Here is a 27,996-nt window from a genome sequence, read left to right on the forward strand (position 1 = left end):
AAAAAGAGAACAGTGGTGCTATGTTGCCTAAGATGGCTCTTCCATAAGTTGACTGTAGCTATCTAGTTACCAGCAGAAGTCCTTTCAGTTTGTGAAACAAGGTTAGTTCCCTAAGTAACTCTTGAATACCTGGTTTCACTATCTAGCTGTATATTCAGATGCACCATGCTATTAAGTATCTGGCTTCTTCAATTTATAGGCATCTGTACAATCAATGAATATACAGATATTACAGTATAGCAGAGAGCTTGGCTATGTAGTTGTTACACCAAAGCAGAAAACAGAAAAGATAGCTACATTCATCCATATCCTGGACTCACATAGAAGTGGATCTCCAGAAGAGATCTTTCCCCCCTGGTAGTCAGCTCTTAAATGGGTCTAGGAGAGGTGCAGCCAGGCTCCACCCCTTCCGGCAGCACAGGTGAATTGCTTTCACCTATACTCCCGTGGCTGGCTCATTGCTTGCTTCAGGTGATCAATCAGGGGTTCAGGCTGTGATTCAGCAGTTCCCATACAGCACCTAAGAGGTACTCTGAAAAGTGGAAGGTACAAACTTGAGTTTTGTCTTAGTTTCATCTAGAATAGGATTATTTTCTTCAGAGTGTCTGGTAGGATGCTATGTTTTGGTTCTAGGAAAAGAAGAAATTTGATAACACTGATGTTTATAGCATTGTACAGCACTGTACACCGCTAAACAGCATTGTACAGAGCCAAAACTATTTGCAGCAAGGGGCCCAAGGAGCTGGGAGGGAACAGAATTAGGACAGCTGACTTAACCTGGACAAAGGGATATTCCATTTCATACGACATCAAGTAGAAGGTGTTTTGAAGGGGGTGGAAGTTGATCTGGCTCTCTTCCACTGCTCGGGGGGCTAGCTGGGCACGGATCAGGGGTGGTGAGCAATTCCTCGTGAATCACTTGTTATATATGTATATTTATGTATATTTATTATAATTATTATCCTTTCCTCTATCTTAGAACATAGTTTTATCTCAATCCATCCACAAATTCTACTCCCCTCCCTCCTCCAATTATCTCCCCCATCCCACTGGGAAGAGGGGAGGGAGCAAACAATTGTGTGGTGCTCAGCACCTGCCTGGTTAAGCCACAAGTTTTATCCTGCTCTTTGTCTCTGAAGCATTGCTCTACTCCTAACTCCCTTGACAGAGTAAGTTTCAGAGGTTGACAAAAAGCATTGTGCTGTTAATATGAGTTAAGTGTTAAAAATGCAGTGAAATTATCAGAGAGCCAGAGCTTTCTTCAGGTATTAAAAGTACAACAAATTTTTTATCCATGTTTGAAGGCTGTTTGTTTGTATTTTTGTTTTAAAGTATACCTATGTTTTAGCATACAATATGTTCTATTTATTGTATTTTTTTCTTCTATTTTCTCATATCTAAAGTTTAATATTGTAACTTCAGTTATACATGCACAAATCTTAGATTTGTTGCATTAGGTGAGCAATTTATAACTTCTCTCACTGTTGCATTGTGACACTTCTGTGATACTTAACGCTGTCATTTTAGTATTTTCACTAATTTTGTTTTGTTAACAAATGTTAATTGTCCCCCTCCAATCCAGATGTCTGTGTTGTTTAAGGTACCATGCCAAAATTTACAGTACAGATGTAACATCTCTGTATTAAAACCACAAACAAGAAATCACTTTCCCTAATTACTACAGAGAAATCCATTTGTTTGTGCATCAGTGCAGATTTCTGTGTACCTGTGCTAATTCTATTGTTACTGTTCTTGCTTCCTATTTCTTAGAACTTTTAGAGTAATTACTTTCTGCAGTATCAAGGGATCTCCAACATCTAGGGGGCATGTTGCTCAACTCAGTCACTGTCTAGGTGCACCGACTTCCATTTTAAAGACTCTTGACACTATTTTGTGTGACTGGCCCCATGATTGAGATCACATAATTACAATAATTAGGAAGCTCACCTCAGGATATTATCAGAGCAGCCCACCCAAAACCTAAGTCCATATGGTTTGAAATAGCTAATGAGTCAGTTAATGTGCTATGTCCAGGAGTAATGGACACTCAATATGGATGGCATGAAGACATAATTTACCAACTTCCTGACTGATTAAGGTTTTGTATGTAGACAATTCTTGTATTTTGTATCTCGCGATAAGTTCAAAGTAGTAAAGCTTTTATGTGTTAAACAGAGCAGAAGAAACAGCTGAGACCTTTAAAAGACAGGCAAGAAATTAGGCCTCTCTCTAAAGAAAATGCAAAAAAAAAAAAAAAAAAAAGAGATCTTAAAACATTCACCTTAAAAATAAATCTACAAACAAATTACTTGAAATGCTCTACTAAAATACAGGAGATGTCAATGGCAATATGTGACATTTGCTTTAATGCCAAGTAGCCTAAATGAATAAATGACTGACTCCCACACTGCCCTTTGCCAGGCCAGCAAAGATAGTCCTAGAGGGGTTGTTTTAGCCTCTATGACTTATCTACCAGTTCCTACTGCTTTAACTAAAAAGATATGAACATGGGTGCATATCCTATCTCTTTTTGTACGTCAGGGATTTTACTTCTCGTACCTTTAGAAGGAAATTATTTACAAGCATTGAAAAGAAATGGTTTTTACCCACACTTATTTAATTCAAAAATATGCTAGAACTTAATGTTTATTATTGTTTTTTATTGTTGTGGGGGTGGATTGTATTTTCAGAAAGAGCAAAGTGTCAAGTGGTTAAAGTAAAGGAGATCAGAAATGATTTTCCTTATGGGAGTAATTCTAGTAATCTTAATCCTGGCTCTGCTCTTAATTGATGTTAAAGGAATAATTTCATACCTGTCTCACTTTATCCATGTGAAGCAATCCAGTTGGCTTGTTTTAAGAGTTACTGTGTTCATACTATTGCTACTGCTGTTATGATGGGAAACACTTTCCCTACATTATCACGAAATGCATGAAGTATTAGAATCAGTTTTCCAACGTGGGCAGTTCAGATATATGTTCTTCTTTCTCTCGTTGTTTTCCCTCCAAAAACAAGTGCAGATGGAGCACACAGAAAACACATGAAGCTGGTGATCACAGAAAATAAGTATGTTCTTATCCACTGACGTTCTTGTACATCTTGTCCAAGGCACAAAGGCTGGCACAAACAACAAGAAAGGCTGTTTAGTTCCTGCGATCTCTGTTACTTATCTTTTGAAAAGATCTAATGTCTATCTAGAGATGAAAATGAAGGAATTACAGGAATAGTAGCACTAGAAGCTTGGCAATGCACTTAGGAAGAAAGGTGCGTGCTTTAATTTGGTCTTTCAATTTCTGAGCTTTATCTACATAAAGCTGTTTGGGAAAGGAAACTCATCCATCACAGCACCCATTATTCACCTATCAGTGCTACTTTATATATATAAACTTAATTATTATGATGTGATATATTAAATACGACTCATTTTACTGCAAGATTGATTTTTTTTTTTATTATTTTTTTCCCCTGACCTAAGAATAAATATTGATCCTCATAATCTGAAAATGTAGTACAAAGGTCATTATATTAATGGCATATTAATAGAAAATAGCCCTGACCATGCAATATTAATATATTTGCATTGTTATTTCTCAGATCACATCCCAAATGAAAAAGGCAGGGTGCCGATACCTTCTTCCCCAGGAGAAATTAGGAAGCTGTTGCATTTTAATGACTGTTCTGACTGCTTTCAATTTGGTTTAAAAAAAAAAAATTAAATAGTGGTGAAGTGGCAAATGGACTGTATAATAAATCTAATAACATAGTGATGCATCCCTTTTCCAGCACGCCCAGAATGCTGGAATGGAATGGTTAGTCCTTACCTGATAATGCTTTACCATCTACTGCCATGCAGTCAGTTCCATGCAGAGAATCATCGTTGGGAAAGGAGACAGATTGGACAATTTGGCAGTTTTGGTTAATAGATGCAGTATTGTCCTCTGCTTTCTGCAATAGTTTCCTTCGTAGTTCACTTTGAAAGCAGTTAGCTTATTGTATTTAGGCTTTGCTTAGAGTGTGTACTATTTTTATTTATTTGTGTTTATAGCAACTCTTGTAAACATAGGTCCAGAAATGCTGTCCTAATGGTTGGCTGAAGCAGAAAAGACCTGTTGTTTTTAAATGTTTCCTGCAGAGTAAGCATATATGATTTTATGACAGGGAGGGATAGGAGAGTGTAGGTTGAAATAACCTTTAAATAATGCTGCATGGTTTCCAGAGGTCCTGAGAAAATGCTGCCCACTTACATAGAGGAGGAATACTTGTAAGTCTTTTATAAACACTATTTTTATGAGCAGTCTTTCTGTTTAATGCATGTTTTGAATATTTTGTGTCAGGTGATATAAGTCAAGAAGGAAGATTACAACTTCCATTCCACAGTTCACAGACAGCAAAGAAAATAAATGTCTAGAGTGACATATTACTACACAGAAAATAAGTTAAGAAAGGAGAGAAAATGGTTTGAGCAACTCAGAATTTGGCAGTGTGACTTAACCAGCTTGCAGCTTTGAAGAAAACTTTGAAAGAAAGAATAACAAAGGTTTGTGAGGATAAATGGAAAACAGGAAAAAATGCAGCTACCTTGATATGTTTCTTTGCTAAGATAACAAATGTGCTAGACAAGAGAAGTACATCTAATTCATATGGATTTCTGATTCAACAGGACTTCAGCAAGGCATTTAGTACAGGAACATGTGGGAAATGATTAATTAACCTGGACAATGTGCGGATAAGCACAAGAAATATAAAGGGGTGGAAAAATGGGCAAGAAAAGGGAGATTGCAGAGATTATGAAAAATACACTATTTTTATTTTTTTGTACCCCTAACATTTACTAAGAATCTACTTGTGGTCCTCCTTAATTCAGTGATGCTAATTTGCCAAGCAACAGCAACAAAGCAGAAATCTCCTCATAGTTTACTGGTGAATATAAAGATGTGAGCAATTAGAGTCTTGATACAAGAATGCAGAACAAAATTTCCTGATTTTTGCCAAAGTGCAGAGACATCGATTACGTGGAAGGAAAGCTGTTCTTACAAAACAACTCAGAAAATAGTATATTGGACAGAATCTTAAGTTTATGAGGCTAAATAAGCTTGACAATCAGGAGATATGATTTCTCTCTAGAGAATACATAGAAATTCTATATAGATAAAAGATATGAAAGTTTATCAGGAAGATAAATAACTACTGCCTTCCCACCTTAAGCTGAATGAATGCATACTGGCCATGTTTGTGTAAGGTTTCTAACACCAGTCAAATGTAGACCTGCATAGTCTTTCAGCAGGTATCTTTCCTTCCAGGGGAGTAAAGCAGAAGGGCTTTAAGGCAAACTATGATAAAAACAGTATTTTGACAGAAAAGTGGCTACAGCATTTAAGACCAAATGTGGCTTCAGATCTTGGGCTGTTGGCATTTAGATCTAATGTGGAGGACTGAAATTAAACTGAATCACATGTAACAGTCCTCAAACTGGAAACTGTCCTGCAGTGCGTGCTCTTTGCAATAAGCGTTCTTCCAGCAAGAGGAAAGAAAGTCAATAATGTGATGCACTGCCTTTCAGCCAGTCTAAAGGGCTGTACTTTACAAGAGCTGATGGGATTGTAGCATGTGTAATGGCACCAGGACCAGCACAATGAGAAGATCTTACAAAAGAAGAAGAATGCTCACCCAGCTCCAAAGAGCTCAGGAAAAACTCCAAAAAGAAAGGATCTCTACTAAGGGATTCTTCCCCAGTGGCAGTCAGCCCTTTAATGAGGTCTAAGACGGGTAGAGCTTCACCTGTGCTGTCAGGGCTGACTGGGGCTTTTCTCCAGTTGATCAATCAGAGGTTCAGGCTGTGACTCAGCAGTTCCCATACAGCATGGTTTACCAGTTTAGAATCTCTGCAGGTCTTTCTATCCTTAGCTGTGCTTTTATTGTGAAGTTTAGAATATGTATTTGGTGTTTACATCTTTACTATCTTCTACGTTTCAGTGTTAAATCGTGAGCAGTATCTCTAAAATGGTTCAGAGAGAAGGGTAATGCTGTGGTGTGGGTTTGCTGCATTGTTTTTTGTTGTTGTTGTTGTTATGGGTTTTTGTTGTTTGTTTGTGGAAAACAGAACTAGATGAAAAGTATATTGTGTTGGAGGAAGACCTCTTTTGCTGAAAGAAGGTCCCTGTAAGAGAGAGGTACAAAAAGAAGTTTTGTTTTGTACATTAAGGAATAACATCAGAAATATCATGAAAGGTGATTATGAGGTCCAGGGTAATATGAACTATTTTAGGGGAAGCAGGGTTAGGTTTTGAAATCAGCATATCCTTCTACTTCTCCATGACATGAAGACCTGTTATTTGGGTATACTCTCATGCCATGCACAGGAAGGAAGGCAAGAACTGAGTTTTGAGATAATTTTGTTTTGGCTGACAAGATTTGCTGACAAGAGAAAGGAGAGATTACAGCCCAGTTAAGCACTGTTATGTACAGTGACACAACAATGGCTATGCACTAGTCAGGAGTCAAGTAAATTCAGGCAATGGCATTTAAGCACTGTTTCAGTAAGATCCTGTGCTCTGTTTGGCCCAGACATTTTCAAGGGAACATATGGCCTGTTTACGTATTTACTTAATGCTTTGAGGAAATTCTTAAATTTCCCTAGTTCTAGAAATTAATAACTACATTAATCTGTATTTTAGGGATTTTGCCGGAAAGAGTTCATTTATTTTATTGTGTACATAGCATATTGCATATGGTACTGCTAGTTTTCTTTTTGTATGTATGTTTGTATGTCTGCTCTTTGCATATGTACTTCTGTGTGTGTAATTATTTTATTGCAGCACATATGATTTGAAAAAGCTGATTGCCTGCTGTGGTATTTATCCTATATAAATTCTACATTAAATGACAAATTTTAGACCCATCAGTCCATCCGTTGAATTCCTATTTGTATTATTACTTCCTAATGAATTCTGTACTACAGCAGGTGTCAAATCATATCTGTTGTTTTGCAATTGAATATGAATAGAAGATGTATTGCTATTGCAAATGAATCTAATATGAATCTAATGAGCAGTAATGAGCAACTGTTTTGTCATTATTGAGGCAACTGCTGTGATGCTAATAAACTCTCATTTCTGCTCTTTAGAAGAAAGCACTGACCAGGATTTATAACATGGTCTTAATGTCCCAAAAGCCTGAGGCAAAAGAGAAAAGTGGAACCCCTAAACTGAGCATAATTTAGTCATTTTCTGTATGGCAGTCCTCTTATTTTCTCTTATTCAACTAAACCTGGTTTAAGTATTTTGAGCTTTCTTATGTTTGAAAAGAAAAAGATGAAGAACAAGTGTCTATTAGAGTTAAGAAGATGAACATTCTGCCTTAATTTTCTTTAACGTGAGTACTCCAATTCCATACTCCTACACTCGACAATGCTTTTTTAATAATAAAGGCAACTACGTGCAACTATTTTCAAAACAGACACTTTAAAATTAACAGGCCATTAAATCAATATAGTACTATAATATATTTAAGGGAAAATATTACAACTGTCTCTTAATTGAGACTTTTTTTATCATCAGTGGATTATAGGACTGCTGAGTAAACAAAAGTACCTTTTACACAATAGCAGCAGTAACTTACTACATAACTGATATGTAAACGAGTTCTGACTCCTGTGTGCCTCTGTCTTATCGAAGGATAAATAATACATAGAATGATACATAAAGCTGTATAAAAGGGACAGCTGGGTACATGGTACTTACAAGAAGAGCACAGGAAAACCAGTCAAAACTGCTTTTCTAACAGCGAAGTACTATACTTCCATCAAAAAATAATGCTTCTGTGTATATGGTCTTCATGGACTCATCTCTCTGTGCAATAAAGCTAGACGCACTGTAGAGATTCATTTCAGTATTTCATTTGGAGGTTTGAACTATTCTGTGTAGGGTACAGCTGTTTGTTTTACTACAGTACACTCCATACTTGCTTTAACTGCTGAATGGAGACTATATTGCCAGCATTTAAGGTATTATATAGACACTGCAGTGAAACTGAATTCGTGAGCAAGGCTGGGAATGGGCATTAGGACAAATTACAGCAGCCATCTCTCAAAGTTGCAAATAGGGCGTCAAAGGTTGTATGAAAGCTATAAACTGTTCCTTCCATGCTGGGGCATTAAAAGGACTTCTGGCCTGCTGAGCAGTAGCTTGCAGTAGTTCTCATTTACTGACGTTTCACCTTCATCCCAGTGCTGAAGGAAGGAAGGGAGCATGAAATCAGGACTGCTGTCTTTCAGTAACTCTGCTAGTGCTGTATTTTTAACTGGGTAAATCATTATGTTCAGCTTCTCTTCCTATCATCAGTAATACATAGATCGTATTTACCCACCCTTTAGGTATATCAGAGTTAGTTTTTATTAACGCTCAGTGTTCAGGGTTGAAAAAGACAGCTTCATTTGAACAACATCAGTACCCTAGAGGTCACTCGGACATGTCTTTCTAGTTATCTTCACATGCAGTATTTTTACCACTATATATTCATGTGGTGGAAGACCTTTCAGACTGACAGCGCGTTCCACTGAAATCAGTGGAAACTATGCAATTTACTTCCATTTTAGAATCATAGAGTTGAAGGAATCCATAAGGATTATCAAGTCCAACTCTCAGGATCACCCAAAAATTAGACAATATGCCTGAGAGCATCGTCCAGATGTTTCTTGAACCATGGCAAGCTCGATGCCATGACCACTGTCTTGGGGAGCCTGCTCCAGTGCCCAAACACCCTCTTGGTGAAGAGCCTTTTCCAGATATCCACCACGATCCTCCTCTGTTGCATCTTCATACCATTCCCTTGGGTCCTGTTGCTGTTGTCAGCAAGATTAGACAGGTGCCTGCCCCTTTGTTCCCCCAATGGAGCCTCTGCTTCCCCAGGAAGATGAGGACTCCCCCCAGTCTTCTCTGGGTTGAACAAACCTAAGGACATCAGCTGTTCCTCAAATGTTTTCTGCTCTGCATCCTTCACCATCATCATTAGCCCTCCTTTGGAAACTCTCTAATAGTTTTAGGTCCTTTTTGTACACTGCATACAGCATTTGAGGTATAGCACAGTGCAATGTGGAGTGGGACAATCCCTTTCCTTGACCAGCTAACAGTGCTGTGCTTGATGCGCCCCAGGATGCGGTTGGCCTTTGTGGCTGCCCAGGTATACTGTAGACCAAGACCCTCAAATTCCCTTCAGCTCTCCATCTTTTCATCCTCCAGTCTATATAAGCCAGGGTTGCCACTTCCTAGGTAAAGAATCTGGCACTTGCTCTTGTTAAACTTCACGTGGTTTGTGATTGCCCAGCTCTCTGAAGTTCCCATCTGTAGTTTAAAGACCTGCCTCCTCATGCATACACGTTGAAATTTGAAGGTATAAATCAGTATTCCATAAACTTTCAACGTGGTTATATTTCACTTTGGTAATTATAATTTTTTGAAATAATAAAACTGAGTCCAAAATGGACCTCTTGAGGTCATCTGTTTCAATGCTAGCATACAGATCAGGACCAACACTGAAGCTATGTCAAATTGCTCTGGGCCAGAACTTCCCTGTCATTTGAAAGCTGTAACAGTTTGTTATTGAATATCTGGCAATTTTATTACAATTTACATTTTTTTCTGAGGGCTTTCATCTACAGTGATAGTAGGCATACATTACAGTGACATCCACAGGCCTGTGTTAGAACTGGAACTTTCCCATAGTAAACAGGTTTAAAAATAGAGAAGTGGCCACTCTCTGAAATGTAGCTTATGATAACAAGATAAAGATGTTCTCTGGTGGTAGAAACAAGCTTTCTTTTGCTTTCTGTACAGTGTGTTAGTCTGGATTTGTGTCTTGGACTCATCTGTGGGTTATGTGAATAGTAAGAATACATGGGATAAACATTCTCAATCCCAACCAGATCTCTCATACTGAAACACTTGGTGTATTGTCCCTTCAAAAACAAAAGACTCTTGCAAGCTACATTCAAAAAAACATGTGCAAATACTTATTCCAGTCTGTACATGGTAGCCTAACAGTGCATATGTTACTGCACGTTCAGTATCCATCAGTTTGATGTATGCTGATTTAAATAATGTGAAAATTATTTACATTTCAGTAGTAGTTCATATAACTTGATATTGAGATACGTACATATTCTAAAAATATCTTTTAACCTACATCTACAACGTCTGCATTTTAGCATTATTGAGGAAGATGGGCCCAGGGCATTAAAAGCTCTTTGCAGTTACAGTGACCCAGAGACAGCTGATAAATGGACTACAGAATTCTATGCCAGAGGCAATAAGTGTGTGAGGGTCTGTTTTATCTGACAGTCTTTTCTTTTTGTGTGTGCGCTTATGAATTTTGCTCACATAGAAAGGTAAAGTAGTTCTTAACTCTGAAGCCACTTTGTCATTGAATTGCTTAGTAGTAGAAAGCTTAGCTGAATGTTTCCATAGATTTTGTGATGTATTTGAAGGATCAGTTTCATTTTGCAGTAAGCAACCATTCACTATTCGTATGCTTTCTGGCCACAGCTATAGAAGCTCTGGACAATCCTTTGCTTCCTGTATCTTCTGCAGTGCTGAAACAGAACAGAATTGTTGCATATGTGAAGCTACAGATATTCAAGGGGACTAGAGCTTCAAAAGTGAAGATACTGCTGAATTGAAGGTCAACTGGCAAAAACCTGAAGGCTGGATTGGTTGGTGAATGGAAGAGGTTGGCAGAAAGGAAACACATAATACTGTGAGAAGTACAGTGGCTAATCACAAGAGATTGAGTAGTACATAGGATACAAGAATCTCTTTCTGGCTGACACATGAGATCAGGAGAGCAAGTATTCAAGGTTTTTTTGCCCACTTCACCGCCAACATTTAGAAGTAGCCTGTGGTTGATGTAGCTTGAGAAGTATAGAGACCACTGCTGAAATTTGGGGCTGGTTTGGGAAGCAGTGGTAGTTCAGAGCATTTTTGGATTCTTTAGTTATGGAGAGAGCTTTCCAGCAGAACTACCAATGGTGCAGATTGTGTCTTTTTGTCTGTAGTGTTTGCTGTGTCAAACTCGAGTAGGAAAACTGTATGAAGAAGATCAAAACAACACCAGAACAAAGCACTAAAACTGAAGTAGCTAGAAATTTATTGAGATCACTACAGTTTTTCTGTTTCTTTTGATAAAACTCCATACTGCCATGTATAAGCATCTGTGTCACTACAATGTCCTACTCTCATTGAGAGATTCATCAGATTTAGGTCTTCTGGAAAAGAAATCAGAGTGGGAGAATATCTGAAAGAAGAAATCATAGAATAATAGAATGGCTTGGATAGGAAGTGACTCAAGGATCAACAAGTTCCAGCCACCCCTGCTGCCAGCCAACTGCTAGATCAAGCACTATATCAGGTTGCCCAGAGCCCCGTTCAGACTGGCCTCGAACACCTCCAGGGATGGGACATCCACAACCTCTCACCTCACCGCCCTCTCATTGAAAAACCTCCCCTAATATCTAATCTAAATCTTCATTCCTTTAGTTTAATACCATTCCTCCTTGTCCTATCACTATCTTTGTAAAAATTTGGTTGGTTTTTTTTTTTCCCCTCCTGTTTATAATCTCCCTTTAAATACTGGGAGGCCATCATGAGGTCTCCTTGGAGCCTTTTCATCTCTAGACTGAACAAGGCCAGCTCCTTCAGCCTGTCTTCTTAAGAGAAGTGCTCCAGTCCTCAGATCATCTTTGTGGCCCTTCTATGGATACTCTCCAAAAGCTCCACATCTTTCCTATGATGGGTGCCCTAGTCCTGGACTCAGTACTCCAGATGAGGCTTCACAAGGGCAAAGTAGAAGGTGATCATCTCCCTCACACTGCTGACCACCCCTCTTCTAATTCAGCCCAGGATACCATTGGCCTTCTGGGCTTCAAGAAGACATATATGACTCATATTCAGTTTTTCATCTACCAGGACCCCCAAGTTCTTCACAGCAGGGCTACTCTTAAGGATTTCTTCTCCCAGTCTGTATACATACCTGGGATTACCCCAACACAAGTGCAAAACACTGCATTTTGCTTTGTCGAAGCTCATTAAGTTCATACGGTCCCACCATGAGTTTATCAAGATCCCTCTGTAATGCATCCCTTCCTTCTGCCATATCAACTGCACCATTCAGCTTGTTGTCGTCAGAATAATTGCTGAGGGTGTACTTGATCCCATCATCTATGTCACTGATAATGATGTTAAAGAGTAGCAGTCCCAAGACAGACTCACAGAGGGTACCACTTGTTACTGGCTTCCACCTGGACACAAAGTCATTGGCCGCAATCCCCTGGCTGCGACCTTCCAACCAATTTCTTATCCACTTTTCAAATCCATATCCTTCCAATTTTGAGATAAGAATGTGGAGAGGGATCGTGTCAAAAGGCCTTGCAGAATTCCAGGTAGATTGCATCAGTTGCCTTCTATTTGTCCACTGATGCTATCACTCCATCATAGAAGGCCTCTAGATTGATCAAGCAATCACTTGCAGATATTCAGAGATGTCTTTAGGAAAAGAAAAGCAAAAGAAAAATTATTTCAAGGAATCCTAGTCTTCATATGCTACTCTTTTGACATAAATAATGAAACAATTGTTTTACATAACCACTGAAGAGCATGTGGCAACTGTTTTTACTTCTTTATTCTGCTGCCACCTATGACTAAATGACAACAATAAGTTAATCAAGAGGTAATTAAGCTCTAGTGTTCTGTCTCAGTCTTTCCTGTTGTTTTCTCCATGGGCATGGAGCAGGGAAAAAAATATTTTCCCTTTCCCCCCCCATTACCACCACTGCTGGTGTGCACACATGGTGAATCAGTAAATATTCTATTTATCCTTTCCATCAATGTGGATCAGTTCAGCACATCATGGAGTTAACGCTTGGTGGATTGGTGCTAGAAACTGAAGCTGACATCCTAGGAAAGAGTGAGTATGGAGCATTATAGGGAAAAGGTAGTGTCTTTTACTGTATGACAATTTTATGCAACATGGCTTTATAAAGTCATATTGAACTATTTTTGCACTTTCATGAAAGCACCGTAAACGCTAGAAGAGCCAACTGGCAGCAGGATCACCATATAAATAACATCCCCTTCGGACTGAGAAGAACAGTCTTGCACTTTTTCCCTGTGAAAAGAGCTGACCCTCCGCTTAGGGAGTGAAGGGCATCCGAATCCAAATGAGAGACAATATGCATAAAGAAAATAGAGTTACATTCCCTATTCTAATATGTGGCAGAAAATCTATAAAGAAGCTCTTTGTAAATTTGTCACAAGATGTGTGAAAAAGCAATAATGCATCCAAGGTGAATATTACCCATACAGAAGATGAGTCTACCCTGTAATAAAGGTATAGAAGGACTGAATGTAATGAGCAACACAGAACGTATGTAAGGGGCACCACAACCCAAAGATGATGGCCTTCAGGCAATTTTTGCTACCAGCTTAAATCCAACACATTTCTGGGTGTCAGAATCTTGGCAATGCTTCTATGCCTCCTTCGAACTCTGGAACCATTGATTTTAAGGCAAAATGAGATGAATGGCTTCCCACTGAATCAATCAATTTCTTATGGGCTATAAAAGTAATCTTTCTTTCAAGCATATATTGCCATTAGCTCTTCCATCCTACCAAGTTATGACTGGTCACAGGTTTGGTCTTGGTTGGATGTAGAAATTACAGATTAAAATTTTATAGCCTGGGATTATTTGACCAGATGATCACAGTGGCTCTCACAGCTTTCACCTTTCTGAAGTTTCTGCACTTCTCAACTGTATTTTCTGTTAGTCAAAGGAGAGTCCACATGATATTTGTGGTCCACATGATATTTGTATTCCTGGTTGACACTTCTGTTCCAATAAATGGAAGTTGTCCCTCACTTCTGTATGATTTCTCCTATTCTGAACTTGCAAATAGGTGCCATCATTCAGTGACCCAAGTGCGTTAGTCTTAACTTATTGGTATACAGATTTGCATTCTTCCTGTTTTCACAGCAGTTGTGCTCAGTTGTTCAATATAACTTTGTAAACCAAACAGAAATCAATTCAGGCAGTTTCACTATCCTGCAGAAAGTATTTGTGTCCTAGAATTAGGTTAATTAAATTGCTTAATTTTCACAATACTTTCTGTTTTTGAGTTCACAAATTTTCCCTCAAGCTATCAGTGATCTTGTCATTCTCTCACTCTGATGCATTTTGTTCCTTGGCTCTACAGTACAGTTTCAATGAGACTTTTAAATCTCTCTCTTTTTGTTGTTGTTGTTGTTGTTGTTGTTAGTTAAATGCAGAAGGGCAGAAGGGAGTGAATTTCATTTTTTATTTATTGGGAGCCACTTCTTGTCTCCAGTTCTGCATTATTACAGGCTTATTTTATGGCACAAGGAAGAGTAAGACAATTCCAGACACACTCACACACTCTCGGGGCAGTATTCCCTGACACTCTGAGGTTTTTGTATTTGCCTGTTGCAAGGCTTTTATTTCATTAATGTTCTTATGCAAGCTTGCTGATTGAAATAAGAGTGCACAGTTGGTAACTACCCAGATCACCTTTAATGTGCTTTGATGATGACCTCTATAGAACTCCTCTGGAAGACTGTGCATAAGCACAGTTTCAGTTTGAGTCCATGGCTGAAGAGTTACCTTGCCCTGCTGAAACTCTCCTGCTCCCTTGTTTTCACTCTTTCTTAGTGAACATTTGCTGTCAGGAAGAGCTTACCTCTTAGTGCAGAGAGCCTTAATGCAGCTGTGTTTGTGATTCCTGATGAGTTTCATGAGGGACTACACTGCAACCCTCAGAGGAATTCGATTTTTCAGTTGATCCCTCTGCTTCTCAGAGCCATGCTGCCCTAGGTGACACTGTGTTGCTGACGCTGAATGTTGCTGTAATGCAAGTGTGAGGCAGGCTGATGAAAAAGTCATTATAATTTTCAGTTAGAAAAGGCAGAACTCAAGCAGGTGTCTAAATGTTAAAAGATTTACGTTCTTTTCATCAGCTAGTCTGAGATGTTTTGTGTAGGGCCATTTGGTAAAGTTCAAGGGTAACTTGATTTTGAAATTTGTCTTCTTATAGCGAAAGAAGCATGTGTATCCTGTTAGAAAAACTTGCTGGCATAATACAGCTTTTAAAAAATATATTTAAGGAAGGAAGAAGGAACATTATGGACTAGGCAGATGTCATTTTTAACAAGTAAAAAATCCATTTCCCTATTAAACCCTGTAGTCAAGGATAAAACAGTTTTATGGGACAATACCACAAACAATAGTTACTCTGTTAAAGTAAAAGCTTAGTAAAAGTAAAAGGAAAGTAAAGGCTTAGTCACTGCATAATGGCTTTCTTCAGTGATAGTTATTTGGCTTCTGTCAAAACTGTGAGAATCACCTGACGTAGGAAAGCATGTTTACTCTGTGTGGCTTTTCTAACAATAAATGACATGATGGTGTTTAAAGAAAAACAAATTATAGTTATCTTTTGTGGTTGCTTCAGTTCACTGGACTTCCTTTCCTGCGAAGGGAATCTGGACCATTGTCACAGTGCCCATTAATAAAGATATCATTTTTAGAATTTGCTTTTCCTGACTCTGTTGTCACCTCAGGTTCAGTTCACTAGAAACACCTTATGTTCTGTATCCAAGTAAATAATGCTCTTGAACATCCAAGTTATGATATAGAAGCACGTTCTGCCACAGCAATCACTGCCCCATTGTGATTATGACTCAGAGGTGGTTTAAAATCTGAATTTGTTGCCATTTGTTGGTGAGGCTCTAAGTTCTCTAGCCATTGGCAGACATAAATTAAAGGAAAAGAAGCTCTGTCCATGAAGGATCTTCTCTACACATCCAAAGGCTTAGAGCTTGGAGAATGTATCCAAACATGACCACATGCATTTCCTCTCATGGGAAAGCAGATCGGGTGGTAAAAAAAATGAGGTCTTTTGTCAGCTTTGAAATGATGAAATTTTTACTGCAGCAAAGCCCATATGTGCAGTGAAATCCAGACAGCAGGTGACAAGAAGGTCCAAGTATCTTAAGTGGAAAAATGGCAATAGGTATCTTGCATTCCAGATTTGGTGAGACTGTAAAAGAGAACTAGAAGAGAAATGAGAAAAGAGCCTAGCTTTTTATTCTTTTGGACAAAAATGTTGGAGGCTTGTGTTACTTCAGAGTAACACAAAAACACAAAACACAAAAATCCAGTGGATTTTTAACCACTGGAATGACTTTTCTTTGGTTTTCCTAAGCGTTTTTTTCTCCCAGATGTATTTTTAAGGTATGGTGGACAAACAAAATAATATTATTTGCAGCTTCTCTTTCCAGGTTTCCAGTGAAAGCACTGCAATAAATGCACCACACATACAAAACATCTGTCACAACCTGACATTATCTACTCTTTATGGCTCAGAGTGGTTTTTCATTAATTGATTGTAAAATGAAAATATCAAAAACCTTGTTCAAAATGCACAGTAAAAAACATAAATGCTTAGAGGGGTTTGTTTATATGTGTGATTTTCATGCTGACATTTGAATGAGCCATGAAACACAAACAGATAAAATAAACACAGTGTTGAAAAGTCCTAGAATTCAGTGCGTTACTCTTCTGTTCTGCTAGTTACATTTTGGCGTGCAACACGCTTTCAAGTTGGTTTTTTTTCCTAAAAACAAAAAAGCCAACAAAAAAAACCCTAGTATCTTACCATACACGACAAGTTAGCATGTGATGGACTGTCCCAAGTGACATCATGATGCTCACATATGAGGTCATTTGAGGATTTTGCTGTTTTCTAAAGAGAGCGAATTCTTTGTAGTTTATTCATCAAATACTGACTTACAGGAGCAAGTCTTCTGTGTGTATCAAGCTTAAGACTATGGACTATCATAAAAAGCAAAGAAAAAAAACTGTTTAAGAACTTCTTCTGCTTTGAAAATGGAAGCAGTTAAAAGGAGAATACAAGCACATGCTTTTACTGATGTGATCACAGCACCAAAGTTGCTCCTAGGGTTTTAATGGAATCCAAATACATCTCTATTCTGCTTTGGTGGAGTGCAGCAATTGGTCTCATGTAATAATTAATGGATACTCGGCAGAAGCGTGAGGTGCCGCAGAGAACAAAACCAACTCATCTTTATTTACATTTTGATTTTCATTAATCCATTTTATCCATTTAGCACTGTCTCCTTTTCTTCTGCTCATCTCAGTCTTTCTTCTGGCATTTTTACTGGTCTTCCTACTGATCCCTTTGCTTTTCCCCTGCTTTTCCTTTCCCGTTGTGCTCCCCTCTTCTTGGAAAAGCTGCACCTTACCCCTTAGTTCTTCCTTTCTAGTCCACTCCACACTCCTTTCTCTTTCACTTCTTAACAGAACAAGTTCTCAGATCCTTCTCATGCTGAGCGTTAGTTCTGTACAGCTGCAATGCCGATTTATTGCGATGTGAGAGCCAACTGAAGACAGCTGTGGTGCTGCTCAGAAATGCAAAGTGCAGCTCCTGTTGCTGAAGCAGAGCAGCAGGGGAAGTGGGACTCACCACGTGCAGCACAGGATTCAGAGCCTCCCCTCTGCAGCAGCAGAAGTGACAGCAGGAGCAAGTGTCAGCTCTCGCTGGGTATGACGTTACATTGTCAAGGCTTTAAGTGCTGTAAAGACTAAGGACAGCAATGTATGCCTAAGTTTGGGGCTTATCTTGAATTAAAAGGCAAAACATAAATAAAAACTCAGCTGAAGAAAAGCTGAGCATGGAGTAGAGATGTGTTAGTTACAGGGTAAAAAGAAACTGGAGTAAAATCTAACCTGACAGTGACCTTCAGAATAGGCTGATCTTCCCAAAAGAGCTTCCTAATTTGTACTTATAATGAACACATCATCTATATAACAGATTCCTGAGTTTGAACTATGCCATGTTTATTCCATTATGTGATGAAATACAGATGTATTTCCAGACACACAAGGAAGCTATTCCTAATTCATCTTTTGCCCCACTGCTGACTACATAAAGTGATTCCAGGCTTTCAGGATGTGAAACAGATTCATCTAAACAGTTGTTGAGGGTTCCTTTACGGTTTTTGTAACTGCAGGGAGAGTCATGCTATTTCACAGGATACTCACCCAGCACATGTAGAGAGTCACAGCGAATAGTGTACACTAAACATTTTCTCCCACAGTTCTAAGAAGCTTTATTCAGTACTGTAGTGAGCACAGTCCTCATGCTGACAGAGAAACTGAAGCCTGTCCACTTTTAACTCTATGGTCCTTATGTTCTTCCTATCAAAGCAAAAGCCTCTTGTATATATATATATATATATATGTGCTTGTTTCCAGCACTGCTTTCTGAGGGGTGGCCCACAAAAATCTCAGAAAATGGAGTAACTATTCCACTAAAGAGAAAACTGGGACTAACTTCACCTGTAAGTAGCTACGCAGAACAGCATGATTCTCTAGCTAACTTCTGCCTTTGTGAGCTATTGTATCTATCTGGTAATGTCTTGGTGACCCTTGGTTCTCTAGTCATCACATAGGTTTTGACCATCATTCATCCCACTGTCATCATTCTTCCCTCCTTCACCCTTCTGATAGAGATTCCCTGAGCCATTCATTTGCACTGAAGTGGTGCCTGTGAGAGCTTCTTTATCTTAACAGAAAGTAGTGTTCAGTACTTTTTAATATTTAAGTAATGTTTATGTATCACATCCATGGTGATAGAAAGGTGTGGAATATCAGTACAGTGGAACATCAATAACATGCCTCTTCTGCATTCTCACCATTTACATCTTGCTTTTAAGAGCAGCGTTGCTAGGAGAAAGGCAAAGCTCTTTTGTTTTACTGTACCAATCTTATGCATTTAAGCAGTGCAATTTTTGAAGTTTCTGCATCCAGCCCTCTTCTACTATGTTACTGTGTTTTGCTATGTTTACTGTGTGAAAATCATTTTGCTATCTTTAAAGTCAATACCCATTACACTTTTTGGGAATGTGGCTGAGCACAAGTATACACTGGCCAGATTTTAAAAGCAAAGTAAGTCTGGAGTGTTCAGCCTAAGTGTGTTAAACTGCTGCAGGAGGTACTTGTTTTTTTCAGAGGTAGCAAAGTTTCCTTCTTCATCTTTCTAGCACCAATTGGAGCACTAGGTTGAATCTCCTGATCTCATCCTCATTCTGTCCTAGCCCTGTTTCTCTCCTCGCTGGTGCATGAGCTCATCTTTGGAACAGTTACAGTTAGTATTCACAGCTCTGGTGATCTTTTTCTGACGACGCCTGGTATCCCAATTTTTATGCTGGTCATTGAGCAATTTTGTTGAATCTGATTCTATCTTGATCTGTTTGGGCTTGGAGAAAACGTACCTATTGGTTCTGATAGTAAGGTAAATACTATATTAAGCATACATAAGTGCAGGAAACTAAGAATTTCTTAGTGCCAGGCAGCATGCTGCTCACTGTTTAGCGTCAAGTATACTTCTGCCTCTGACACTTCCTTGGGTCTGTAGTGACTGTCTTTACACCACCTGCTTCCACTTCTCACTCCCTCTACATCAGCCTGGAGCAACAGTTCTGACCTCCAGCTTGCTCTCAGCAACATCCTCTGGACATCTGCAGTTTCAGCTGTCTGCTGTTACAGGTACATGACTTCTGCTCATGTTTGCAAAACAGGCTTCTGCAGTGTTGTGTCCTGGGTTTCCATAGACTTTTGCGTTGCTCTTGAGTATAATGAGTTGTAGAGATCTGCAGAGTCAAATCCTGAATGCCGTAGCAAGCACATGTATGCAAACTACCTTGAGGAATCTAAGGAAAACAGCAACCAGCTTCTTCGTAATGTGATCAAAAGTGGATAATACAGACTTCAGAATATATTAGACGCATTCTGAACAGAAGCAAGAGCTTGGAGTCCCTTACTGGAGACTTTAATATGCTGTAACTACGTTTCTTCCTTTTGCTTCTCATGACTGAAAAGATTCTGGCTAAGGTCTTGCAGAAAACCTTAATGTGCTGCCTTTGAGTCCAGCAGTTAGGTGCAGTGCCAGGAGGTGTGTTCAGCAAACTACTGCAGCACTTCTAGGGGAGATTTAACAAAAACTATTTGGTATTCAGATTGTTTTGTTTTGTTTTGTTTTGAGGGTCAAATGAAAATTCCACTGGGCATAAGGTAGAGGAAGTTATTATTATGTATCTGGATCTACCAAGCTCATATCAAAGTTGGCTAATAAGTGGGAAGACATTTTTCTTTCTGATTCCTGGTATGTTCTATAGTCTCTTAGGATCAGAAATTTCAGCATTTACCTATTTGGTGTGCCAAATGTTGAATGCTAACAACCTTATGAACTGTCAAAACTATAGTTTGATCTGCTACGGGTGTGCAAGAGTAGAAAAACAAACAGCTTATCAGAATTTGTTCACTTAGAAAAAGTAGGTTTTTTCCAAGCCATATCTTGAAAAGCACAGGCAGACATGAATTTAAGCTTATGATGCTAACCTTACCTAGGATCCTCGCAGGGCACACCAAATATGGAGGCAATTTTAGCAAGCGTGTGGATTTTAAAGCACTTAAAGTGCCAACCTTTAAACAGAAATAGGTATACAACCTTGGTGAGCCTGCACTCCTCGATAATTAAGAGGATGATCTGATACTTTGAGGCATGTAAAAGCTCTTTGTTGATATTATTCAAATGGAATTATCAAGCTACATCAGACTTACATTTATTTTACTCTTACAGCCATATAATGTTTCTTAGAACATGTCAGAGCAAGCTCTTCTAAAGGATCTTTACCCACTGTATTCTGAATCTGTCATAAACAGCACTTCACTGCATGTCCTCCAAAACCATTTGCATTTCCTGAAGAAAATGGTCTCAATGTGTATGCTTTTTCTAACGTTCTGTGTCACATTATTTAATTTGTTAAGCACAACGGCACGTTCTGGCTTTAGCTACAAATTTTACAGTTGTCCCCACATGCACACCAGCTGGTCAGGTGTTGTGTGTTATGGTTGGTTCTGGCAGAATTTGAGTCCTTACGAGGGTAAATAATGGAGAGGGGGAAGAAAAAAGCCATCAATAATGAAATAAATGTAACAAAAGGTACAGAAAAGACAGTAACAGGGAAAAGAGAGAGCAATGAGACCTGTGGCAGATATGAGGAAAATTCAGCTCTTTTTTTCATACCTGCATACCTCATTGCCTGTCTGTGGACATGCACGTACACTCTAGTGTCAAAAACGTTCATTTATGTAATTGATATTCTAGCACTAATAATAAATCTTGCCCTTGGCATCATCTGGTATCTTGCCCATTCTTCAGTTCTGCACTGGCCTTTCTTAAGAATTGGGACAATGTGCTTAGCACTGCTTTTTTCTTGCTCTTGATCTCACAAATCCTGGATAACTAATGGAGTTCTATCATCTTCTTAAGCATGTTTTGGTTGTAGTCTGAACTGTTAAGCAAAGGTTTCTCTAAAATAGGAGGGTGTTTAATAATACAAATCTGATGTACAGTGGTGCTATGTGTAGCATTCCTACCTTCTAGCTGCTCACAAACCATGAAAGAAGCAGTTCTTTTCTTGGCCCTTTCTGCAGGCTGACTTAGTGCTGGTGTAAGCAGTCATAAAACTTTACTTGTTATTGCCTTATCGAGTCTTCGTTCATCTGCAAAGTCTTCTCCGGGCAGAGAGTGCAGCGGTGTATCTCATACCACTGGTGGTTTTGCTGGCATGAAACTAGCCTGTACACACACAGTAAGTGCAATTTCTTCATTGCAATGTATCTTCTGTATTTGCACATATGTGTTGGGCACAGTCCAGCCCTTTCTCACTTCTGCATTTGTCATTCAAGCACTGTTTTATTTTTCTTACCCATCATTAATACAAATGTCAAACGAGCACAGGCTCCCCACTAGGTAGCAATATACCAGGTTGAAACGTGTCAAGTATCTAGCATTACCCTTTGCTTGCAGGCCTTTCACAGCATCCTTTCACTACCTCTGGCAGACTATCTCCTGCTAGCTCTTTTGACAAATTAATATCTAGCTGCTTGGGTAGGAGGTCTACGACACAGATGTATTAAATAATCCTATCAAGATCTTTTTGTGCACTCTTTTTGTGAGCTTGTTAAATCCAAAGTCACAGATATTGTCCAGCCTATTTTGTGGCTTTGTCTTTTTTGTTTGTTTCTTTTTATTTAGGTTCCTGGTTGCTTTTTTGTTCAGCATTTTTTCTGTTCCATCATAAGTTCCTAAGCCTTTAATGGTTACTGAAGTTGAAAATGTGGATTCAAAGTTGTGTAAATGTCACATATCTTTGTGTGAAAGTGTGAAAGTGTTTATTATGGTTTGTGTGTGTGTGTAGAGGTCCTTTTAATCTGATTTCTTCTACTTCATTCTACTGGTTGCTATATGGCCTTTTACCATCAGAAGAAGTAATAAACTTGTGGAAAGAAAGCAGTGCTTATCTTGCTTACTCCAGTGAGGCTCATTGTTCTGGAACAAACGCTGTGTGTATTCATTCACTAATGAAAGTAAATACAAAGTGAAGAACACAAGTTTACATGAATTAATTGAAATTATACAAACTAAAAATATAACTAATGGAAGTGTAAGTGGAGTTAACATTTAAAATACTGAATTCCCATGCATATTTATGGTGGTAGAATTGTGAAGCCTCAATAACTGGGACATTTTTTCCTTGGTTGCTCAATGCATGTCTACTTGGAAGATTTCCTGAGCTTGAAAAGAGCTGTGGAAGGAAAAACCCTTCAGCCCGTTGGCCTGACACCAGAGACACACATTTGAATAACACGTCAGACAAGCTAACTTCTTCCTGGTCTGTCACTCCTGGCAAGTTCTTTGTCTTCTAAGATGTGGATGTTTTGGGATGTGCAAAATTACCTTGTCTGTACTTTTCACGGCCATGCGGTATTAAAAGATAGTAAAAATAGACAACTAACAAGGGAACATCTTTACAAGAGGGCAAAGAAGCATTTAGACCTGTGGGAGCTGACTCTCCCTCTCTCTCTTCTTTCTTTCCGTCGCACACTCTCGGGCATGCACACACTCACAGCCAGAGACGTGAGTGATCAATGCACCTGCTGGGCCCAGCTCCTGCTGAAATAGCAAGTGAGTTCTAACAAAACAGCCGCTCCCTGGCCTCCCGTAGCATGCTCTTCAGGACAAGGAGAACACATCCACCTAAAACCGTGTTTTGTTTGCATCCTAACTGAAACGGCATTAAGGGGGGAAATGGGAATTCAGAGCTGCCAGCTACAGTATCTCTGCTATCAGTTCACCAATAAGGCCTAGCACAGACCCACAGAGCCTCTGGATAAATTGTATTTTCCAAGGGTTAATTAAGCTGTCTTGAGCTTCTGCATGAAGGGGAACAAACTGGCACTTGCAGCGTTTTCTGAAACCTGCTGTCGACATTACAGTCCCTGCTGCTTTTAGCTGTATCGATCCGATGCCTGACCTGTGAAATCCTTGATGGCTGCTAACACTGGAAGCTTACTGGAGCTTTCCAAGGGAGCTTCAGGACAGCTTGTGTAGTCAAGTACAATTACCTGTCCCTCCAGGAGAGCCAATTAGTTCACAAAGAGCTGGAGCAGAACAAATGTTTTGTGTGTGATTTAGAATCTTTAAAAAAAAAAAAAAAAGCAAGCAAGAAAGAAAGAAAGAAAAAAAGAGCTTTGTTTTGTCTCATTCTTTTGTTCCTAATTTTATGATTATTACTCCATTCATGGCAATCCACACTGCATTTCCTTATAAGTCTCATAAAGGACTTCTTGGGCATGAGAAAAGAGATTTACTGTTATTATTTTTTAACAGAAAAACATCTCCTGTGTAACGCAAAAGCCAGCCTTAGTAATTTTAAATATCTTGGGCCAAATGTAGAATGCTCACATATTAGGTATTTTCAGAGTCTTGGATTAATTTGTTTAAAACTGACAGCATATGTAGATATTTGTGCTGTAGTTTTTATAGCACATACATATATGTATATATAGTTATAAACAGATCTCACTTTAAATTCTGAGTCTTTGTTTTCTGAAAATGAAAAGAGAGCAACTGCTGTTCCCAAAGAAATCACATAAGAGTGGAAATCAGAGATCAGCAGGTAAATTATAATCCAGTTGATGTAGTATATATAACTATTTAAAAATAGAAATAAAAGACAACAGACCAAAATTTTATCTCCATTATTCTAAATAATCTCCCTACTATATTCAAATTGTGAAGGGAGTAATAGAGCAGCACTGGCTCAGTAATAAAACCCCTTCAATTAATCTGAACTAATAATTCAAATAAATAAGGACCCAATAGCTTAAGTGGTCAGTTAGAGTGGACCGAGTCCAAATATGCAGTGTTCTGCATATAAATTGAACTGCATCAAAGACTGTTGCCATAAGAAAACTTTGGATGGCTTTCAGCCAATGGTGAGAGATGTCCCGAGGTCAGCGATTATGGTTTTTGTAGGTATTGCACTGCTCATAGCCTGTTGCTGAAAATTGAGTGCTTTTAATACATATATATTTTTTCGATAATAGATCTCATTGGCTTCCAGTTTAGGGCTCAGGGTTCAATGACAAACCCATTACTTTTGGATTCCTTCCAGTCCTAAAAACTCTTGGCATTGCTGGTCTAGAGAAATGGAAGGAAGGGAAGTGGGACGCAGACTTTTTTGTTTCAAGGTCAGTGGTTTGATGAGGTCTGGGTTAGCAGTGATCAAAAGTTATTACTGCATGATGACTCTTGATTTCCAGTGTGAAATGAGACAACTGTCTTTTAGCCCAATTCCTAGCTAAAGAATGCCTGTAGTACAGAACCCACCATTGCAACTGACACTAATTGGCACTCTGGTTAGTAGAGTGAGCAAATAGACTGAGTATGGAGTGGGCATTAGAATATATTTGTATTCTAATGCTTTGAAGCTGTTTTTCCAAAGGAGGCTTGAAATACTGCAGTAGAGCAGTGGGGAGACACAATATGTTGTTCTGTTTACTGTAGTAGTAGTCTCTCATTGCTCGTCCTCTGCCGACCGAGGGCGCCACTTGCCAGCGAAACCGACCCCAACCGGGCCGGGGCCAAATGCTCACACAGACCCCAGAGTGCGTGAGGCAAAATGGCGTTTATTAAAATGTGGTAGGCACTTAAATATTCTTGTCCCGCTTTGTCCACACCCCTTGCTTACCTGCTGTCCTATTGTGGGGCAGCGTTTGGCAAGCCCTGAGCATAGGAAACCTGACCCCGTCACATACCGTTTCCTCGCCACGCCTACTACAGTTTACTATACAGGTGCAGGGACCCAAAGGGGATGCAAAATTTAGTTCCATCAAGCTAGCAGTTTTCGCATGTAAGAGAAAAAGTAAAATTTAATCCACTGTTCAGATAAGAGTGACATTTATTTATTTTCATCAGAGCTTCATTCTACTCATGCAGTTTTTGTGGGAAAACTGGAAACACATACAGCCATAGTTAGAAAAAAGTCCTTCAACTGCCTATATACACAAAAAAAACCTTACACATTTCATGTACTGATGAAGACTTTGTGAAAGTTTCTATGCCTTTCCCTAAAGCATGAACATGAGCAGGAAATAGCTCACACTTCCAGAGTTAACTTTTATTGTTATTCTGTGTTATTAAATCACAGGCATCAATTTAGGAGAAAATGTAGTGTTGGCTATTTAAGTGTTAGCATCTTCTCTTCAGTTTTGGGAACTTGCCTTATCTCTTGGACTGGATGTGTTCATATGCAATAGAACATTAAAGAGACATTAAGAGAGAAATTCGCTGCAGGAGCTGCTGAAATTCTCTGTGTAATACAGGGCAGACAACTATGATGCTGATGATGCTTGCAGTCTTTGAAGCTCTGTTTATCATCCTCAGGTCAGTACGTTGTCAGTCTCTTCCATAGCATCTGCATGCACATGCCCATGCTTTGTAGGTGCAAGAAGGTTTGTTGAAATGTTTGACAGCAATCTGCTTGGTTTAGATGGAGCATTCTCAAAAAGAGATGACATCTTCTCACTGAAGGGCACTGTTCTAGCAATAGAAGTTAGACTAAGGCTCGTTGGACATATTCATAGCAGCAGAGCCATCCGTAGCAGGAAGGAGTGTTGCAGTGACTCCTCTGCCAGGTTTTCTGACTCCAAGATTCTGTAGTGAAGATGCAAAGCATGGACCATATTGGAAATTCTTGGGTTGGGCTGACCAAATGACATCACATAAAACCTGAAGCATTAAGAGTTGCAAATGTGCCTGATTTATGTTCAGGACAATGAATTGCTTCACATTTTAAGAGACGCAATGATTTTCAAAGATTTCCAAGAAATTTGTTTGCAGTAATAGAGCATAATACAGCAAATAATAGCAGATAATCCTGCAAAGGGTGAGATGGGAGATGATGTGCTCCATGGGCATCCTTCATCACAATCTGCAGTTCCTAACTTACATTCAGACTATGGTCTAACCAAATAGGGGCTGAAGAAAGGAATCACAGGAACAGAGTTTTTCTGGCTTCTATTGGATTTCCTACATACTGCACTAAGTATCAATAAATGCCCAATCTTCTGTGTGTTACATGTTCTCCTAGTAGCTGTGCTGAGCTATAAAATGATCAATTATTTATATGGGAAGCATCATAGCAAGTCTGAGTGGCATTTCTATAACCTGGAGCTTTGCAATTAATAAATAAAACCACATCATCTGCAGCCAGTGGCCTGTATCCTTGCTTGCTGAGCTGCAAGCTGGGCAGCCAGAAGAGAAATTGTGGGGGCACAATGCCATACATTTGCTTTGCTGATGTAATTACTCGGCAACATGATGTACCTTTCTTAGTAAAAAAAAAATATATGTATATTACTCTGAAAATCTCTGTATTAACATCAAGTGAATCCTTACACTGTCATTTGCTAAGGAAGCATCATGAAGCAAACGTTCATAACAATTTTGTTTGTTTTTTCTTCCTCCCCTGCCCCTTCTTCCTTGCTATTTCATACTGAATCCGAGAAAACCCCGTGCAGAAAACAGAAAGTTAGCAGTAAGGAGTAAGCGTTAACCACCACAAATGCTGCAGCATTCCTTGCAGCGTAGTGATTTTTGTCCTTTGGGTCAGGGTTAAGCACAGTACAGCAGTGCTTTCAAACTGCCTTAAGAGTATGAGAAGCTATAGAAGAGGTCATCTTGTGAAGGGTCAACAAAAGCAAAATAACAAGGTGTATCTGTGTTTGGGAGGGAAATGTTTGATGTGTTGGTGGTACGTGTAAAAAACCAAGTCTTTCTAGACATAACATTCAGCATCCAATCCTGGAACTTCATTTATGCTTCTTCAGACTTCTGATTCAGGTTTCCCTTTGAGGAAGGTAAGAACCAGTTCATAACCTCAAAATTCTGCAATTTTTCACTTCTTAGGTTTTGTCTCCTGATGCCTCTCCAACAATCTCAGCTGTCTTGCTCACAAAAACCTAGCTGCTCTTACTTGGTCCAAGGGAAGAGTGGCAGAGTGCCAGGAAAGGCATCAAAAAACATGTGCAGAAATGCTTTCTGTGGTTTTCAGGTGCAAAGACTAACCGTCCCCTGTTGTGCTCCCATACCGTGAGTAAAGCAGTCTACGTTTTCTTTTTCAGGAATGCAGACTACTGAGGCTGAGTCCTTCTTTCTTGTAATGGGAGAGCAGCAGATTCAGAGAGATCCCGCATTCCTCTGAAATTGAGCATTTACTTGAGTTACAGCATGGAACTGAAGGATTTGGGTATTGAGGACCCAGGCTTTTCAGTATATGTTCATTTCCATGCCAAGTCATTTGAAACCAGCATACAGTTTAGCTTCGGAGCTTAGAACTTCTTTATTTTTCCCAAATTGAGTATCTACGTGCAGGTCATATTTTCTCTCTTAAACATTCAAGCAGCTCACTCATATTTTAATTCTTTTACTGTAAAAAAAGACCAAAAGTACATATGCTTCTGTTTTTCTACAATTACGGAATTTCTTCATGAATATTTCAGCAGAG

General features: G+C 39.1%; 1 long non-coding RNA gene across 2 annotated transcripts in view; it reads left to right on the forward strand.

Moving 5' to 3' along the window:
* LOC149918814 (uncharacterized) overlaps nucleotides 1-27,996 on the forward strand; it is a 62,674-nt gene that overhangs the window by 954 nt on the left and 33,724 nt on the right. The gene's annotated exons all lie outside the window — the stretch shown is intronic.

The sequence above is a fragment of the Phasianus colchicus genome, chromosome 2 (assembly GCF_987193195.1).
Source record: "Phasianus colchicus chromosome 2, bPhaCol1.hap1.1, whole genome shotgun sequence".
NCBI classification, from domain to species: domain Eukaryota; kingdom Metazoa; phylum Chordata; class Aves; order Galliformes; family Phasianidae; genus Phasianus; species Phasianus colchicus.